The 20,991-nt window shown below is 40.2% G+C and overlaps 1 protein-coding gene across 2 annotated transcripts in view; it reads right to left on the bottom strand.

Annotated features, from left to right (window-relative positions):
• The window catches only part of gal3st3 (galactose-3-O-sulfotransferase 3), a 70,744-nt gene extending 52,010 nt beyond the window's left edge, over positions 1–18,734 (bottom strand). Inside the window, exon 1 of one of the 2 annotated variants that reach the window (XM_051711868.1) lies at positions 18,525–18,734. The gene's annotated coding sequence lies outside the window, so the exon portion shown is untranslated. Of the gene's footprint in view, positions 1–15,834; positions 15,952–18,524 lie in introns of those variants that run through there. The other variant, XM_051711877.1, reaches the window with a different exon arrangement.
• Between the last annotated feature and the right edge of the window lie 2,257 nt (positions 18,735–20,991).

Below are 20,991 nucleotides of genomic sequence, written 5' to 3' on the forward strand. Positions count from 1 at the left end.
AATGAACACGGCCTTAGGGTGCGCGGTTTCCTGCTCACTTATACTCCCATACAGTTCCCGGTCTGTGTCGGCTTGTGGGGGGATGTACACAGCAGTGATAATGACCGCTGTGAATTCCCTCAGTAGCCAGAATGTTCGACACAGAAGCATGAGAAATTCCAGATCAGGAGAGCAGAAAGACTTGATAGAATGAACGTTCCTCTGATCACACCAGGATTTGTGGATCATAAAACATACACCACCACCTCTGCTTTTACCTGAGAGGTCTTTCGCTCTGTCCGCTCAGTGCACGGAGAAACCCGCAGGTTCGATGGCTGAGTCTGGAATCTCCGCAGACATCCAAGTTTCTGTAAGGTAGATAATGCAGCAGTCTCTCATTGGAAAGAGATCCGCGCTCTCAGCTCGCAGAGCTTGTTGTCCAGAGATTGAACATTTGCCAGTAGAATACTGGGTAGCGGGGGTCGATTTGCACGACGTCTTACACTGATGAGAACGCTGACTCTATTTCCCCTTTCCCTTCTGCGTTTCCGTGGCCGGGCAGCCCAGACAAAGGGCTCCACTTGCGTGTTTGTAAACAGCGGGTCGGCACTGAGGAATTTGAAGTCCGGTTTTCGGTGTGCAATTGCACAACCAATGTCCAAAATTGTTTGTCTATCATATACAATAAGGCAGACAACATCCAAGACAAAAAACATAAGAACTGTAAACAAAACAAACAAAAAACTGCAATGTTGTGTCGGAGCTCACAACGCAGCAGCCATACTTGGTGCCATCTTGAGTCCAAGATGTATGATACTTCCCCTTTAAGGGAGAACAGTGATTATGTGCATCTGAAGCAATTCAATGCAAGCTATCATGGTTTAACATTCTATCAGAGTGATTAACAGAAAACAAGAATAAGCTGGTAAATACAATAAATACAGAGATTCAGCAGTGACAATCACTACATGAGGAATAACAGCCATCAAATTATAAATTCTAACAAAATACAAGCCACAACAATACATAAACATAACTAAACTCATTAAGATTCAATCAGACCAAGTATGCAAAAAGGTACAATTCTCATAGCCCAATGCAGATGAACCTGCACTTGGCTGGCCCATGTGGTATGGCTGCCTCAGACTTGCGGAACACACAATCTTTTCCGCACCTAACATGAAGATCGGTGTGCACCGACTACGCTTGAAAAGCTTTTACTGGATGCAGTATATGAATATATTGAGCAGTGAATTGAGAAACATACTACATTAACACATACAGTCACAGAGAAACCTGATCGCCACCAGCTATATGAATATGACAAGTATTTCCCAAAAGAAGAATAAACTGAGAACTTGCATATTTTGCTAATGGAAACCAGCTGAGCTGAGGAGCATGAACATCAAGGTGAGTAAAGCAAACAAGGTACAATCCAAATCAAGAGCAACTGTTAACTTGGAAAAGTGATGGCATTGCATGTGACATCACTGTATGTTTCTATCACATGCGAGTGAGTGAAAATAACGGTGGCAAAACAAAGTGATGAAGGACAGCTGTGCAGAGCTTATAGAACATAGGCTGGATTATGATTGGATGAGATGCTTAAATTGAATGAATGACATGGTTGCTACAAGTCTTTCTGACAGAACTATCACTTGGCTGTAGGGCTAGGCGATAAAACGATATTGATATTTATCTAAAAAATATTTTTTTTGATATAATGATAAACTTGAGTAATTTTAGATATTTAGCCTTTGTTCTACATCTAGACAATTGATATCCAGTTGTTTGCAGAAAGCCTGCCAAACTCGGGACGTGAACTGTGGACCTCTGTCAGACACGATGTCCTCTGGTATTCCATAGACCCTAAAGACTTGGTGGAACAAAGCATTAGCGGTCTCCATGGCAGTGGGTAAACCCTTGAGAGGGACAAGTCTACATGATATAGAAAATCGATCTATTGTTACCAGAATGGTAGTGTTACCATGGGAGTTTGGCAGATCTGTGATGAAGTCGATGGACAAGTGGGACCATGGTCTTTGTGGTATTGGCACTGGTTGAAGCAACCCCGTGGGTAGTTCTCTGGGGGTCTTGGATTGGGCACACACCTGGCAAGACTTTACATATTTAGTTACATCATGAATCAAGTTGGCCACCAGAAGGAATTACGCACCAGGGTAACAGTTCTTTGGATGCCAGGATGTCCCGTGCTCAAGGAAGTGTGGACTCATTGGATAGTCCTCTGACGTAGAGCTTGGGGTATGTAGTGTTTGGTCGGGGGGCAGTTAGGAGGTGACGGTTCATGCTGTTGAGCTCATTGTATCTCCTCCATGATGTCCCAACTAATCGGTGCTATGATGACAGATGGTGGCAGAATGGACCCAGGGTAAGGTTGGAGGTAGGGTGGATCATGTCTGCGTGAAAGTGCATCTGCCTTGCTGTTCTTGCTGCCAGGGTGGTAAGTGACTGTAAAATTGAATCTGGTGAAAAACAATGACCATCGGGCTTGACATGGGTTCAGTCTCTTGGCTGCCTTGATATATTCAAGATTTTTATTGATCGGTGATAACCTGGAAAGGGTGGACTGCCCCCTCTAACCAGTGACGCCATTCTTCGAGGGCTGGTTTCATGGAAAGTAATTCCTTATTTCCCACATCATAGTTATGTTCTGCAGAGTTCAATTTTCTGGAGAAAAAGGCACAAGTGTAAAGCTTGCCTGATGTTCCGTGATGTTGTGACAGGACCGCTCCAATCCCGCAATCTGAAGCGTCTACCTCAACGATGAAGGGAAGATTGGGGTCAGGATGTTTCAGTATCGGAGTGGTCATGAAGCCTGACTTGAGGGAGATGAAGGCCTGGTATGCGGCATCATTCCAAGGCAATTTGTTGGGCTTTCCCTTGAGCAACGACGTGAGTGGGGCTGCAATGATGCTGTAATTCCTGACGAAACAGCGATAGAAGTTGGTGAAGCCCAGAAACCGCTGTAGTTTCTTGATTTTTGAAGGTTGAGGCTATTCGGTGACTGCTGTTATCTTAGAGACATCCATTTTAATACCTTGATGGCTGATATTGTAGCCTAGGAAAGTGGTATGGGAGGTATGGAACTCACATTTTTTCTGCCTTGACAAATAGTTGGTGTTCCTGGTGACGTGATAGAACTGTCTTGACCTGCTGGATATGTTGTTCCATGTCTTGTGAGTAGATGAGGATGTCATCAATGTAAGCCACCAAACAACTATTCAGTAAGTCTATGAATATCTCATTGATAAGACTGGAAAACCGAGGGGGCGTTAGCAAGTCCACACGGCATGACCAAATATTCATAGTGCCCCCTGATGGTGATGAAATCAGTTTTCCACTCATCCCCTTCTCGGATTCTGACAAGGTTATAAGCACTTCTCAGATCAAGTTTGGTATAGATCTTCGCCTCACGGAGTTGTTCAAGGGCTGAGGGGATAAGCGGTAATGGGTAACGGTACTTTATGGTGACAGAGTTCAGACCTCGATAGTGGGCTCCTTCTGTGATTCAGGGCTCTCAATACTGGTGATAAGACAAGGCATGGAAACAGCAACATGGAGACAATGCTTGTGACAAAAACTTGACCATTGCATGAGCTCACCTTGGTTCCAAGAAATCGATGGGTCATGGATGGCCAGCCAGGGATGACCCAGGATAAGAGCATCCTTGGGTGAGTTGATGACATATAGTGAGATTTTTGCTACATGAAAAAGTTCAACCTTGATGGTTATCGGAACAGTCTGTTGGGTTATGCCAGTACCAATAAGAGTGTTGTGAACAGTGGTGATGTTAATCGTTGGGGAGAATTGAATGGTGGGTATGTTGAGTTCTTGTACAGTCTCCTGATTAATGAGATTAACAGCAGCATCAGAATCCACTAAAGCTGTAAAACACTTTACATGATCACCAATGGAGACCTCTACAGGCAACAGAAAATTATGTGAAATGTGTGATAGTGTTCATTGTACTCACACTTTGCCTTGACTCAGGAGAACTTGATTTCTTGTATGGGCATGCAGCGTTGAGATGACCTGGTGAGCCACAATAAAAGCAAAGGTCTTCGTTGCATCGACGTCGGCGTTCCTCTATGGAAACGCAAGTGTAAGCAACTTGCATGGGTTCGGGTGATACAGTGGATGCCTGGGCCTGTACTGAGACTGTAGAATTCGAGGTGAAGTGAAACTGAGGCCGTGAAGCATTCTGAAGCAGGTTACCAATCTTGATGGCCATAGTTATGTATTCAGAAAGATTCGTACCTTCACCCTTGCAGGTCAGTTCCGTCCTGAGCTTCAGGTTAAGCCCTTCACGGAAAACAGTCTTCAGAGCGACATCATTCCACCCACTCTGAGCCGCTAGTGTCCTGAACAGAACTGCATAATCCGCTGCTGATCGATGACCCTGGCATAGATGAAGTAGCTGAACAGAGATATCTTGGTATCTACCTGCTGGATACTTGAAGACTACTTCATTCAACAAATCCAGGAAATCAAATGAAACCTGGATTTGAGTATCTTTATCCCAAACAGTGGCGGCCCAATCGAGAGCTTTGCCGGTAAGCAGTGACATCAAAAAAGAACATTTCCTGGCATCTTGATCAAATGATTCAGGCTGATTTGAGAAAAATACCTTGCATTGTCGTAAAAAACCCTGGCATTTTTCAGCAGAACCATCAAACTTATCGGGTAGAGTAAAGCTTACCGGTTAAGCATGGGGAGCTGGCAGTGAGTGAATGTACTGTGTCAAACATTCGTTGGCAGCTGGTCATGGTAATCCTTTAATACCTCGCACTGGTGCGTGAATGTGGCCTGGAGCTGTGAAACTTCCGCTGGATCCATGTTAGGCGAAGTATTCTGTAATGAACTGGCCATGGAGACGGTGTTAGGATCCATGTGCTGGAAGTTTATTATGAAATCAAGCAAACAATCCAAATCGGCAGACAAATAGAGGTAGTCGTAAAGCAAGCGGTATAATCCACTAAACCAAAAAGACAGTCCAACAAGGCAAACAAAACAAAGGGGTATCCAAAAGGCAGTAAATCCAGGAAAACAGGCAATGGTCATAACATGAAAACATGAAAACATGAAAACAATCAGCAAAGGCAATGGAAAAACACTTGGTAAGGCAGGATAAACTGGCAATACTTCGCAGAGTCAAAATGGAACAGCATGGTATTTATATAGTTTAAACAGGAAGTCACCAAAGAAGAAACGGTACAGAGTTAGTATTCGGGAGAGGGCTCCCTCTGGTGGTTGGTTGGAGGGGTAACAACCTCAGATGTTACAATGGAGTTTACTTGTAAACAAACAAGTTATGTTTAATTAATTCTTGAGGTCTAACAAACATGTGAAATGCAGTTCTGCCCCCATTAATGATATGAAATGTATATCGTGATAAATATCAATACTGAACGATATGAACGATACAACGATATGATAAAATATTGTTATAGTGTTTTTGGCCATATCACCAAGCCCTACTTAGCTTCCATTTCTGGAAACAGACTGGTGCGCTCTGTTGTGCTGTCATGCTAAATATCAGCATGCCTGAGATTACCTGTGGCCTTAAGAATGTGGCCGAATTGCAGCCATGCTGATATTAAGTACAACAGCACGATTGCAAGTTTAATCTTATTTAAATGAATTGCGCTCTGACACATTTCGTAATGCAGCAGCATGTAAAACCAAGCTTGCAAAGCTAGAAGCATCTGAAACATACTTGCATTGAGCATGTTTCACAACTAAGACAACAGAACGAGAAGCAGACCGCACATACACTGGAAACTCCACAGACACTGAGATAATTTGCATTGTACGAGATGACAGAGCACTCATCCACAGTGAACTGCATATTACATTTAGACTATATATTTATATAATTAAATCACAGCTTTTACTGATAAATGATGACACTGAGCCACGTGGCAAACTGTTTATCAGTCAGAAGTGAAGCTTCAGTCAAAACCACAAGTCAAAATAAATGCTCACATCAAACTTAATACAAGGAATTCTAGCAAAAAAAAAAAAAAAAACATTTGTAAAAAAATAAAACAGATTTCAGTAGGGCCATCTTTAAAGGAATAATTCACCCAAAAATGAAAATTTGCTGATAATTTACTCCAAGATGTATCTGAGTTTCTTTCTTCATCAAAACAGAATTTAAGACTTTTAGGATTTCATTTCAGGCCTCCTCCTTTAAACAATGCAAGTGAATGTACTCCATTTTTTGACTGTCCAAAATGCATATTTAGGGTGCATCAAAATAATCCACATGACTCCAGTCGACAAATAAAGTTCTTCTGAACCCAAACGATTGATTATTTTGAGAAACAAAACAATACTTGTATACTTTTTAACTACAAATGTTCGCTTCCGTACATCTCTGTGACGGATGACGTAAGCTTGTTGGTAAGGTCACGCGTCACGTGGAGGAGGAGTCAGGAAGCACGTCATTGTTTACATTATTTTATTATTATTATTATTATTAATAAGTTAATCACATATGTACTTTCCATGTGTCTTTATATCTTACACACACTGTAGCTTACTTTGGAAAACAATGATTATGTGATAATAATAATAACAGCTTTATTTTGTATCTATACATACGGCATATTTTATAAATCACATATTTTATTATGATTTCTTTTTTAATCAAGAAATTATTAAGAACACACACACACACACACAACCTACAGCAGTGAACTGGTCTGACCTTATTCAGTTCATCATTGACTGGGTGAGAACACCTCAAACTTTACTGGCTGTGAAAACCAGTTATACTACATAGGTAATGTCATAATAAGTGCAGCTTTTGTGCAACCAAAAACTGTTTTTTTACAGCGTCATATGCCGAGCCAAACAGCGCAAAAAGCGGCACTTTTAACATACACTAAACACCGTCCAGTATGGCGTTTGAAATTACTATGCCGTATTGTATGGCTTTATCGTTGTTTAGAACTCCGCAAAATATGCCGTTTTAGATGTATATGCATTAAAACCATCACGTTATTCTGAGACCTGTGGCTTGCCATAGCCTCAAGCCGGTGTGGCATATTGCATAATGTCAGCAGACACACCCAGTGTAAACAGGGTGTAACAAGGATAGAATTTTACAAAGAAAGCCTCCCCAACTAGAACTCACTCAACTTACTGTTACCATTCTTTGCGAAGTGTGTGTGTGTGTGTGTGTGTGTGTGTGTGTGTGTACTGTTCTGTAAAAACTTTAAATAGCATCAGCATGGCTGATAATGTAAGCAGTATTGACAATTGTAATAAATAATTCTCATTTCTTTTCAATTACTCAAAATCTTTTAATTTTAAAATCTATTAATTTTATGTGTACATGTATTTTTTATTCTTAACAGTTGTAATAAAACGGACATAAGTATGAGTAATGGTGTAGGTGAGGGGGTTGAGTGTACAGTTGAGCACATTTATGTATATCGGACAGATACAAAAATTAATATAAACACATCCAACCTTAAATTTGGATTTTTCCAATATTATTAGCAGTTTTAATGAAAATTATCATCAAAATATATTTTATAAGTCAGTTTATAAAATGGCCCATTTTAGCTGATGGTGGTTCGCTAAAATGGGCTAGTAACTAAAAAGTCAAATAATTAAGTGTTTTTTTAAATCCAATTTCTTTCCTTATAGGGACGATCATGACAGAATTCACGATACCTTACTTTTAGATGTTCAAAAGTTGCTTATAGATAAATAAGTTTAAAGGTGCAGCTAATGTGCCAGGGCACTAATCTTTTGTTTTCTACATCCAGCTGCTGTAAAATGATTTGCCCTGCCTACCTCAACAAACTCAGTCCAATGAAATCAGTTGAAACATGTCAAGTACTATTGTGGCAACTATTTAAAATAGTTTACAATGGCCGTTTATCAAATTTTTAAGAACTACAACACTCCAAACTTATCTGGCCCATTTCACCTGATGGCCCATTTTAGCTGAAATCACTCTATAATAAATAATAGATAATTCAGATAATTCAAATACATTACATATTATTTACAAATATTGTGGCAATAGACAAGAAAAGCATTCAGACAATAAAATTTTTTTTTTTAAATCAAAATATTGTTGTTTTTGTTTCCACATCATTGAACAGCCCTATTATTATTGACCTACTTTCATCTTCCATCCATCTCACTAGTTTTCAGCAATTCTAGTCATGAGCTGTTTTTGAAACGCTGTGTCAAGTTAAACATAGAATGAAACAAAAAATGCATCTCCAGCATTATGTTGTGCTTGGTCTAGCATGCATCTGATGAGAAAAAGCTTGTCTAATATAGGGCTGTCACTATCGATTATTTTGGTAAACGAGTAAACTAACAATTATTCTGACAATTAATAGAATAATCTGAAAATTTATTTAATAACTCCGATTGCGTAAAGTTGTTGAGGTGAAGTCATATTTGGCTAAAATTCACTAATTAGCCTTGATTTTGATGCATTCTACAATAGGATAACAACAACAAAACAATTGTGCAAACAATATCTAAAGCCAACAGCCAAAGCAGATCTATAATAAAATAAAATGTATATAATTCAAACTGACAGAGATTGGCTACTTCAGGTGTGCCCACCTTTATTTATTTTTTTTCAAATGCTAGATCTACTTTTTCTTTAACTAGTTCAACACAATCTAGACATTTCAGTTTAGACCTCAAATATGAGAAAACAAGCCATGTAGATAAAATATGTTATCTTTTCAGAAACAATGTCTGCTTACCAATCTTGTTTATTGAGGATGAGTTCTGTTCATGGTTAAACATTTTATGGAGACTAAAAAGCCATTTTATTTGTTTGTTGTTTTTTCAACTATCATTTACTCTACACGCAACACGGAATACAATTTTATTTATTTTTTTATCCCCTTTTCTCCCAATTTGGAATGCCCTATTCCCACTACTTAGTAGGTCCTCGTGGTGGCGCAGTGGAGCGAGAACCACTAATCGCGACCACGAGGAGGTTACCCCATGTGACTCTACCCTCCCAAGCAACCGGGACAATTTGTTTGCTTAGGAGATCTGGCTGGAGTCACTCAGCACACCCTGGTTTCCTATCTGTCACTCACTCAACGTTGTGTCGATGTAGTGACACTAGGGGTCACTCTTGGGAGCCTGAGACACCTCTGGTCTTTGATAAAAGGCCAATGAAAATAGGCAAGTGGTATTTGCATGCCACTCCCCCAGACATATGGGTATAAAAGGAGCTGGTATGCAACCACTCATTCAGATTTTCTCTTCGGAGCCGAACGGTCAGGCTCACTGAGCTGAATTCCCACGACTGTTCATTCACCTCTGCTGGATCTGATGGCGCATTTCAGCGGCTTCTCCCCCCTCTGCACTGGTGCACTGCAGAGAATGCCCCTGGGTGCTTCGGCAGAAATAAGAGAGTATATATCTCTAAAAGAGTGGCACACACGGAACGTCTTTTTAAAGACGCGTCTTTCTAAAGATGCTTTTCCGATTGTGTGCTATTCCTGGTTGTGCTCGTTATCTCTCGCCCTCTGATGGTCACGATCACTGTCTTTCATGTCTGGGCACTGCTCACACGGAGACAGCGTTCGTGGATGGTCATGTTCTCATTGCGAGGACATGTCCATTTCAACGTTGCGGTCGCGGCTTGCCTTCATAAGAAAGCAAGCCACCCCAGAGGCTCCCCGCCTCGGTCCTTTTACCCACGGGTATGAGGCCAGCACGGCTAGCACTGGGGGCGATTTGGGGACCCCAATGGGACCACCTCCGCCGGGTATCCACCCGCAGACCTCCCATTCCCCGGCATGCTCGTCTGCCCCGATCGGGCTTCCGGATGAGTCCGCCGGCTCGTCTCATGGCGAGTTCAACCGAGTTCTTATTCGGAGCCCGCGAAAGTGATGAGCTCTCGAGCACAGCATCGGAGAGCGGGCTCGTCCAGTCGGAAGCCTCAGCTGGGCTCCTCCCTTAGGGGACGACTGCCCAGTCGCAGGCTGACGGGGAGATGACGTCATGCATTCCCGGGCAGCCGCAAGCGTCGGCTAGAGTGGAACCCTCTGCTCTCCCTGAACCCTTGCGGCTTGGTGATTGGTTCCTGGGCTCGCGGCGCCGCTCAAAGCCACGCCCCGCCCTCGTTCCTTTCTTCCCGGGAGTGCATGAAAAGCTGACAAGGGGAGACACTTTTTACTGCCCGGTCCCGATCTTTTCAGCTTCCCCGCCCTCACTACCCTCGATAGTGGGGCGGCCAAGGGTTATTCGGCAATCCCCCGGTGGATAAAGGCTCTCGCGGTGCACCTATGCCCACAGAGCACCGCCACCTGGCGCAGGTGCCCAAAGCCCCCGTCCAAGGCCTGTAGGTTTACGTCGTCTCTGACGGCCAAGGCCTACGGTGCTGCTGGACAAGCCGCCTCTGCCCTGCATGCCATGGCTCTCCGGCAAGTCCGCCAAGGCACTAAAGGAACTGCACAAGGGTAGTTCCGCCCCGGGATTGATGCAGGAACTGCGCTCGGTGACTGACCTCGCTCTCCGAGCGACGGATGTCACGGCGCGGTCTCTCGGGCAGACGATGGCCACACTAGTGGTCCAGGAGCACCACCTTTGGCTCAGTCTGGTCGAGATGGGCGAGGCCAACAAGACACGGTTCCTTGCTGCCCCCATTTCCCAGGCGGGCCTATTCGGCGACACCGTCGAGGACTTTGCCCAGCAGTTCTCAATGGTGTAGCAGTAGACAGATGCTAGCTGGCATATCCTGCCCCGGCATGGCTCAAGATCCTGCACCCTGTCTACTTATCGCCAAGGGCGTCCCTCTGCGGTGACTGCACCGGCTCCGCCACAGCTCGCCCCTTCGGCCCGGCCCCGGCATGGAGCCCACCGCAGGAAGCAGACGTCACCCATCTCGCTGCCACCCATAACCCGTGAAAGGCTTCAAAGTGCCCTTGAGATGGGCGACCCAGGGACAACGAAACCTGCTGCTCGAGCTGGTAGGCAGATCTCTCCATCTTTTTGTTACCTTTTGCATTTAATTGCACTGCATGCCCAAGTGGCTGCAGTACTCAAGAGCTCAGCAAGAGCAGTTTCCTTGTTCCTAAGGAGAAAGTGTTCGTGCATCCGTCAATGCAAGTGTAACTTTTCGTTTTTGTCTGATAGACGTCTTTGTCATTACATTATTTTATATTGCTTCATAAAAGCCTATATTCCAAACATTTGTGTAGATAAATAGGTTGAGTGCATTCCAATGTGTTTTTCAGGGTGTTCAGGGAGTCCTGTGGGGAAACGAATGGCTCATCTTCTCTCGCGCATCTCAGAATCAGAATCAGCTTTATTGCCAAGTATGCTTACACATACAAGGAATTTGTCTTGGTGACAGGAGCTTCCAGTGTACGACAATACAAAAACAATACAAAAACAACAGCAAGACATAGATAATAATAAACAAAATAAAAAACTGTTATACACATACGTACATACACACATAGAGACACACATACATACATACACATACGAGTGCAATCTAATACAAATCTGTTATCTGTTATGTAGAGTGCAAATACAAATCTGTTATGAACAGTGCAAATGTTGTTTTTTTTGTTTTTTTTTTTTTTTTTTTAGAGGAATGAAATGGCAGAAGAGGTTGGATGTGTTGGATAAATATAAAAAAAGACTTAACTGTGTATTGCACATAGTTATTGCTCAATGGGGAAATTTAACTGTTCATGAGATGGATAGCCTGAGGGAAAAAAACTATTCCTGTGCCTGACAGTTCTGGTGCTCAGAGCTCTGAAGCGTCGGCCAGAAGGCAACAGTTCAAAAAGGTAATGGGCAGGGTGTGTATAATTATTGAAGGGGGGGGGCAGGGGGCAACCAATAATCCTCTCAGCAGTCCGAACTGTCCTTTGTAGTCTTCTGATGTCTGATTTCGAAGCTGAACAAAACCAGACAGATTTGAAGTGCAGAGGACAGACTCAATGACTGCTGAGTAGAACTGTATCAGCAGCACCTGTGGCAGGTTGAACTTCCTCAACTGGGTAACAGTTGGGTGTTCCTCCTAAAGTCCACAATCAAGGTTGTTTTGACTGCACCAGAAAGCCAGCTGTTCAACCTCCCTTCTGTATGCAGACTCATCGTCATCTCGGATGAGGTGGTGTCATCTGCAAACTTCAGGAGCTTGAGGGGTCCTTGGCGATGCAGTCATTAGTGTAGAGGGAGAAGAGTAGTGGGGAGAGCACATCCCTGGGGGGCAACAGTACTGATTGTACAGGTGCTGGAAGTGAGTTTCCCCTGTCTCACAAGCTGCTGCCTGTCCGTCAGAAAGCTGGTAATCCACTGACAGATAGACATGGGAACAGAGAGTTGGTGTAATTTATTCTGGAGTATAGCTGGGATGATGGTGTTGAAAGCCTGAACTGAAGTCGACAAAAAGGATCCTAGCATATGTCCCTGGTCTGTCCAGATGTTGCAGGATATGATACAATCCCATGTTGACTGCATCATCCACAGATCTGTTTGCTTGATAAGCAAATTGAAGGGGATCTAGAAAGGGTCCAGTGATGTTCTTCAGGTGGGCCAACACCAGTCTCTCAAATGATTTTATGACCACAGACGTCAGGGCGACAGGTCTGTAGTCATTAAGTCCTGTGATTTTTGGTTTCTTTGGGACAGGAATAATGATTGTGCGTTTGAAGCAGCATGGGACTTCACACTGCTCCAGTGATCTATTGAAGATCTGTGTGAAGATGGGGGCCAGCTGGTTAGCACAGGATCAAAGACAAGCTGGTGAGACACCATCTGGGCCTGAAGCTTTCCTTGTCTTTTGTTTCTGAAAGACGCGGCTCACATCATCCTCACAGATCTTAAGTGCAGGTTGAGTAGCAGGAGGGGGGAGGAGGGGGGTTGCAGGAGGTGTTGGTGTTTGTGTGGACGTGCAGCACCACAAATCCATGCAGAGATTATCGCATGTGTCCAGCGGGTCTGTGGAAACTGGATGTCATCTTTTTGAGTTCTGTTGCATTTCTGAAGTGATGTTATGTTTTTTTTTAGGTCCTGCATTTTTTTCTCAAATCTAAAGTGAAAGCTGACACCTCCTGTCATTATGTGTTTGGACCCTCATCTGTGAACTACATCACTTCCGCCTTATTTTCGATTTGTCGATTCGCCAATTTTGTAATCGAGTAATCAAATTGAATCGAGTAATCGTGACAGCCCTAGTCTAATATATAAATAAGACTATGGGTTTGTTCCTCACTTTGTGGAGTATTTTATGGTGGGGTTTTTTTAGACAAAGCATATTCAAAATCTTCTTTCATATTTCATGGCTAACAAAATAATAATCACATGATTAAGTAAGGATTAAACAATTAAAGAGTTTTAATTATTTTAACATTTTAAAGTTTAGTCTTGGTTAAAGTTATATAATCATTTTTAACAAATCGAATACGGCACTAGAAATCACACAGAACAGAATGAAATGGTTATATAATGTCAAATTAGGTAAATACCTCAACTGTGTAAATGTCATTGATTATAACTACAATCAAATTAAGGGTGCTTTCACACTTGGTTAGATTGCTTGAACCAAACCCAAGTTTATTTCCTCCCCCCTCCCCCACTGGTCTCTGTTCACATCATATTTTTTGGGTCCTTACCGTGGTCCGGTTACGTCATCAACATGAGGATAACCGGCAGCCGTGTACCACTGTAAATAGGCACCAACTCAAGAAGACATCAGATTCGCTGTGTAATTAAAGTATTCATCTCTGGATTTACCACCAAAACTTTAAATGCACAAAACGACAGTTATGTTTGTCTGCCACAGATGCATTGAATGTGCAATAATGTGAAGAATATTAGCGTTTGTCTGCCACAAGCCCGCAGATGCGTTGCAAGAGATGTGAAGAATGTGAGCTGCTTTATGAAGGTGATTTATTTGGATACAAGCTGGTATAAGAAATTCATTAAACCATAATAATTGCGATCGGGAGCGTGCAAAGACGCGAATTATATGTCATCAATAGCAGTTCACTTCCGCGATTTGGTAAAATTGTGTTCATAATAGCAGCAAACCAGAAATGGGAAATGGGAGATACAATGATACGATGTTTTTTTATTTTTATTAAAAAGAACAGTATTTCACACTGTATAAACAATAAAAGCAGTTAAACACCATGTTATCAAAGCAAAATAATAATACAAATAATCATATGCCATATGGGGGATACTCAACTCACAACATAACTCATGGGCACCAGGAGCAAAATTTAAAAACACAATTAATAAATTCTATGACAAAAAATAAATAAATAAATACAAATTTCCATACATGAAGTCTTCTTGTAGGTTCTCTTTGTATTTTCAACGGAATTTATTCACATTCCATATCTATTAATAATGTATTCATTTTCCACAGCATTCTCAAAAGACTTTGAAATAGTTACAGTTATTACAAAGAATGCACATTCTCTCATGGTAAGTAACAGTTACCTTGATAATTTTACTCTCTATATTTGGCACAGTTAAACCACAGATGTGGGAGCCAGGCAAAATCAGTTTGTCATAAACAAATCTCCGTCACCCATAACTCACAAACACAAACAGTTTTTCTACTGCCGGAATCAGCCTAATACGTTAATAATATTGAAGGTCGATATACTTTTGCTAAAAATAAAATAAATAAATAAAAGATAGATTGATTGATAGATAGATAGATATACTGCATATACATACTGAATGAGTATGTGCATTTAGCGACTTGGTCTGAATTAATTACAGGTTAGAGGATTAGAACAAACCCCAACCATTGTATTTGATGCATATCAATAGAGTGCTGCCCTGCAAACACTGTAATAACAAATGGCACACCTCCAACCACACTGCTTTTGAATGTCACATCTTTTATGACCAGTATCAAATTGATATCTTCAATGGGTCAATAAATGTCTTTGTTGCTTAACATCTTCATTACATGCTTTGAACTTGCTCATTCGGTTTTAAAAATACAACCTTTATCCACAATGTGAGAACATAAAAACTGCATGCCAAAACAACAACTGCATTATGAAGACAAGATAAAGGCTATTGTTTTAATTCACATGCAAATGCATGAGCAGCAAAATGAACAGAACATCAATAAATATGTGAAAGAAAAGAGCAATGAGACACAGATGAAAAGAAACACAAGAAATGATGCAAGCAGACTCAGAGCAGAGGAGTGAAATTATTGCAAGGGTTGTGGAAAAGGTTGCGACCAGGGCAACCAAATGGATGCAGAAAGAAGATGGTGCATTTTATGTGTGCAGTAAATTAGTCAAGACACACACACACACACACACACACACACACACACACTACTTCCCTTCCTGCTTTAACTTTTTGCTGCAGCAAAGAAGAACCCAGACGTAAATATGTAATCATAGGCGATCTAATCAGATTCTCGCTTTAAATGCCAACACATAGCAGCGCAGTAGAAACAGGAGAACGTAAACCGATGTGTATAATGTTAAGATGAAAATCCATCCAGTATACTTGATTTTAGGGATTGGCTGTACTTTGACCAGTTACACTTGATCGGGGCCAATTGAAAGGTCTGTTAATAATGTAGCGGAATTATGTAATTGATCTTAGCACTACACACTTTCTCATATTGACAGTTAGGTTTTGGCTCAGGATGTTTGTTCATCTAAAGGTTAAGAGTCTGAGCTGATAACCCGCATCTGTCAGGAGTTACCGAGATTACAATCCTGCTTTAGCAAAGCACTGGAGATCAAGTTGCTCTAGTGTTGTGTCACTATCCCTTAAAGGATAAATTTACCCAAAAATAAAAATGCTGACAACATTTACAGTACTCACCCTAATGTTGCTCCAAACCTGGATGACTTTCCTTCTTCTGGGGAACTCTAAAGGAACATTTTTAAATCATCACACAGCTGTTTGCATTTGAAGGAAAATGAATGGTGACTTGGAGCTGTTAAAATAAGGACAAAAAAAAAAACAACAACATAAAGCCACAGCAGATGAGATTTTTTTTCAAATTTCTCCTTTTATGTGTAATGATTTTTTAAAAAAAATTCAGAATTTGAATTTTTGGGTGAAATATTCCTTTAACCATGTAAATTAAACCTTTAAACACTAAATTGTATATAAATTAATATTAATAAATATATAATTAATTCATATTATATCAAATATATATTTACAAATGTATGAATTTTGCAGACTTTATATACACTGTGTCTGCAATTAAGATCTTTTCTCTATGGTGTTCCCTAAAAACGGGTTCCTCTTTATTTCATCTTAAAAGCTAAAAATATTGTTTGCAAATATGTACATTGTTATATTTATATGTCCAACATTTGTTGCATCAGATAATGTTGATCATCTCTGCTAATCATCTCAAAATCAGTTTTTAAAAATTATGAATAATGTGTGATCATGGGAGAAAAACAGTAGGACAAAGAAAAAAGATACAATTATGAAGCTGACTAGGAAATGTCGGCACCACACGTCTGCTACATGTTTGTGTAAATTTTTATAGTCATTTGAATTTCAAAACGCAGTGACGCTTCTGATCGATCCTTGGAAAAACATTTGAAAAAAGTTTGTTTTTAACGTAAAACTTTAAAAACATATTTGGTACTGTAAATAAATGGTAAAAAACAAACAAAAAAAATCACTTAAATATCAGATTTTAATCTACATTGTTTAAATATGGAATTAATATTAAAAAATAGAAATAATATATAAAAAATATTTAATATAAATATAAAAATTTGCATTGAAGTTCAGCATGAAGGATATAAGCCTCTTATCACCACACTGGACAAAACTTATTATTTATTACTTATTATTATTTATAGTTCATTATTTATTGGTTTGCAGCTTTTAAGGCCCTGCAGCTTTCAGTGCAAGTGAGCATTTTTAGGTATATTTCAATTGTATTCATTTAATTCCACTCATGTCAATAATAATAATAATAATAATAATGGTCAGACCATTAAAAATTGAGGTGGACCGTGAATGAATCTGACTGGCTGGAAGCGTGAGGCTAGCAATACTTTTTTCATGAGGAATTTAGGTTTTTTGTAAAATAATATCTTTACAAAACACCTTCCAACTTCCTATTCAGCAATATTATTCTATAGTCTTTCGCATTGAACTTGCAAATTTCTTGCAGGTTTAAAGTTTGCACACTTTACCTATCTTCAGTGCAAAGGGGCTTTTTAACTTAAACCTAAATAAATAAAAGCTCAAACACCATTACATTTATTCAAATCCACCAGATGAGTTCAGACCATCAAAAATGGAGGTATATCCTCCTTGGCTGAGAATCAGACTCACTGAGAACTTGAGGCTAACAGGACCACACCATTGTGTGTGTGTTTTAACTAAACAATATCACTGAATTTTTTTAAAGGGGGTTTTAAAATATATAAACTCATATGCATTTCCTACGTATTTGTAGGACAATTTGCACTGAACATGCAAATCTGTTTAGGTTTAAGGTGTGCACTTCACCTATCTTCAATGCACAAAGCACTTATAAGCTTGTTTCACATAAAATAAAATAAAAAAAAATAAATACATAAGATTAGCTCTGACCATCAAATGTGGAGGTATATCTGAATCTGACTGGCTGAGGGCTACAGTCACATACATGGACCATAGCCACTTCCATGTTGAATTTATGTGCTGTGTGGGATGATATCTTTGCTTTACACATTTTTCAGCCTCATTTTCACTGCTCTTGAAAAAGCAGATTTAGTAGGCTATGAACTCTTCAAAATACGCTTAAGTTCATCTTTAATTCGCATTAACAGTGAATCTGTCTGACAATTTGCATTGAACTTCAACACAAACAACTGTCTTAACACAGAACTGGACAAACCAAGAACATTTTTTTACTGTGAATCAGACTGCACTTTGCATTGAACACAACGTGAAGAACATATGCATCCCGACGCTACAGGGCTAAACCTTTCAGATTTGTATAGGTTTACGGTTTGAGCACTTCATCTGTTTCTGCTGCCGCTTCGTTCAATGCAATAAGCTTTTCTAAGCTTGCTTCATGATGAAAATGGACCAAACACCATATTCATTTTAAGTCCACAAGATGCAATCAGACAATCAAACGTGGAAAGCCTGAATAATGCTGCGAGCGGGCTGACTGCCCAAATTGATAATCCCAGGTGGAACTGTCCCTAAAACCTGACGCACACACATTCAACACACATAGCCAATACACTCATCGGTTATTCCATGCACTCCTCTGATCAATATCTATTTACCAGTTAATGATCATTAAAATCAGTGAAGTGCACGAGGGAACGCCGATACATTTGTATCGTTCTCTTAATACAAACGCATAGGTAACCCTTCATTCACACACGCATAAAAACAGATGCAAGTGAATCCATGCCAAAACAGCCATCGCGATAGTAGGGTATCAGGAAAAGACAAAGGGCAGGTATGCGGCTATTCCTTTCAATCCAGGCCACTGACAGTGATAAAGCCCTACGATAACACATTACATTCGCACCCACCTTTGTCATCTCACGCCCGCGCGAATGATGGATGGAGTGGTTTTGTTCCCCGCAGTGAAATATTAAATCCAAAGCGCTTTAAAATGGATCGTTTGCGGTTATATGAGTTTAGAACACAGGGATGCAAAACGCAAGTGACGCTGAGGTGTTCGGTAGGTCATTTGCAGGATTCATATCTGCGCATCGGTAGCCGCCGCCGCTGCTTTTGTCTGTCTGTCATAAGCGCTGCACGCAACGGTATCGCGCCGCCTCTAGCAACCTTTTTCATTGACGACGCACGCGCGCCGAAGGTGCACGACCTAGAAGGTTGAGTGCTAAGCAGATGCCAAATATAACTTCACCAATGGCAAGTGAAGTAATACAATTTGACCGCCTAAAACACCTTTTATTAAAAAAAATAAATGTATGTATTATTCGGGTTCTTTCGAGCAGCAGATTTCAATGGTGGAAATAGGCAGCGCTGCAGTCTAAATAATCTTTTAATCTTAATAGAATGTAATAATGTATTTTAATGTTAATAAAAGTTATTATAAAGGAATATCTATGGTTTACAGTGAAGAAAGTATGTGGGTTCTTTTCTGAAATATCGGCAAAACAAGTTTAAACTTGGTTCAGTGAGCCTGTATGATTATGTCGGACATGAAACAGGTTGATGATGAATAAATACACATCCTCACGTTTAACACACTTCACACTTTAACACAAGAAATGTGATATCTAAAAAATAAAAACTACCACTAGACATGCAATATGTGTCTTTACTGCTTAAATTATTAACCCACATACAATAAATAATAATATTCTTACTTCAGTATAATCATATTCCATATCAAAACTTAATAACAGCTGTTTTCGATTGAACAATATTATTTACTGCATTCAAAATAAATGCAAAAACATAATTTTAGCTGTATGACATAATTTTTATTAATTTATCCTTTCACAAGACGGGATATGTTCCTCCTGTTATATCGTATATGAGGATCTTGATCAGATCATCGTTAGATCATATTTGACCTCATATCTGTCACAGGGACAGCACTTTGGAAATTAAAAACAGCCGTTTGCGATCAGAGTTCACGTAATTGTTTAGTAAAAAAAAAGTTAATATCAACCAACAGCTGCTGCGGGTCAATTGTGTTTAATAGAGCAGACGCGATAACAATGACGGTGACGCGTGAATTATCATAATTTATGTAAAATCCTGTTTTTCCTGATGCAACGATCTGGTGGAAAATTTAAAGAAGCCATAATCTCCAATAATCTGTGAAAAACGGTGTGTTTCAACCCCATAAACAGCACTTTTTGGTTAGTTTCAGCACAATTTGAGCGAAGCGCCCATAGACAGCAGTTATTTTCTGGGCAACAAAACAACCAGGAAAGAGCAGGGCGGAGCATTTGTTTGTAAACAGTAACTTCATCTATAGGAAGAGTGGAACAGATATTTTATGTAAATTGGATAGTGCCTCATAAAGGGCGTATATCAGTGCTGCGCAGAATTTTTTCCCAGAACGTTCTCTCGACCTGGTAGCAACTCTTCCACTGCCTGGTACTGGGTCGTGACCCAGAGGTTGGGGAACACTGGTTTAGGACATCTACTTTGTGCATGACAAGAGTAATTTTTCCAAAAATTGTTTACAGACAGATTGTTTCACTTTTAATTAACTATATCACAATTCTAGTGGGTCAGATTTCATACACTAAGTTAACTGTGCCTTTAAGCAGCTTGGAAAATTCCAGAAAATGATGTCAAGCCTTTAGGCAATTAGCCAATTAGCTTCTGATAGGCTAATTGGAGGTGTATTTGTGGATGTATTTTTAGGTCTATCTTCAAACTCAGTGCCTTCAAACTTTGGTTGACATCATGGGAAAATCAAAAGAAATCATCCAAGACTTTGGGAAAAAAAAAAATTGTAGAGCTCCACAAGTCTGGTTCATCCTTGGGAGCAATTTCCAAATGACTGAAGGTACCATGTTCATCTGTACAAACAATAGTACGCAAGTATTAACACCATGGGACCATGCAGCCATAATACCACTCAGGAAGGAGACACATTCTGTCTCCTAGAGATGAACACTCTTAAAAATTGCTGTTAATTTACTTCAAAATATCAACAGTATAATCCTGTTATTTTTAAATGCAGTACATTACTGTTAATTTTGGTTGGTTAAATGACTTAGACGTAATATTACGGTATTTTACAGTATTGATTGCTCAAAGGAAATACAACGGAACTTTACAGTATTTTTGCATTGCATTTTGGGAACACAAGACTACAGTGAGCCCATACGTGTTTAAAGGGTGATTTATTTATTTATTTTTTCACCTATCTTCATCTTCTGAATTAATAGGTGAGTACCCTTTTGCTTTGCTTTTTTAGCATAGCCATAAAACATTACATTTATGTTCAACTCATTGTGCTGTGATAATGATTTTGGTAGCCTACCTGCCATCAGATCCCAATAT

The sequence above is a fragment of the Myxocyprinus asiaticus genome, chromosome 1 (genome assembly GCF_019703515.2).
Source record: "Myxocyprinus asiaticus isolate MX2 ecotype Aquarium Trade chromosome 1, UBuf_Myxa_2, whole genome shotgun sequence".
Classification (NCBI taxonomy): Eukaryota; Metazoa; Chordata; class Actinopteri; order Cypriniformes; family Catostomidae; genus Myxocyprinus; species Myxocyprinus asiaticus.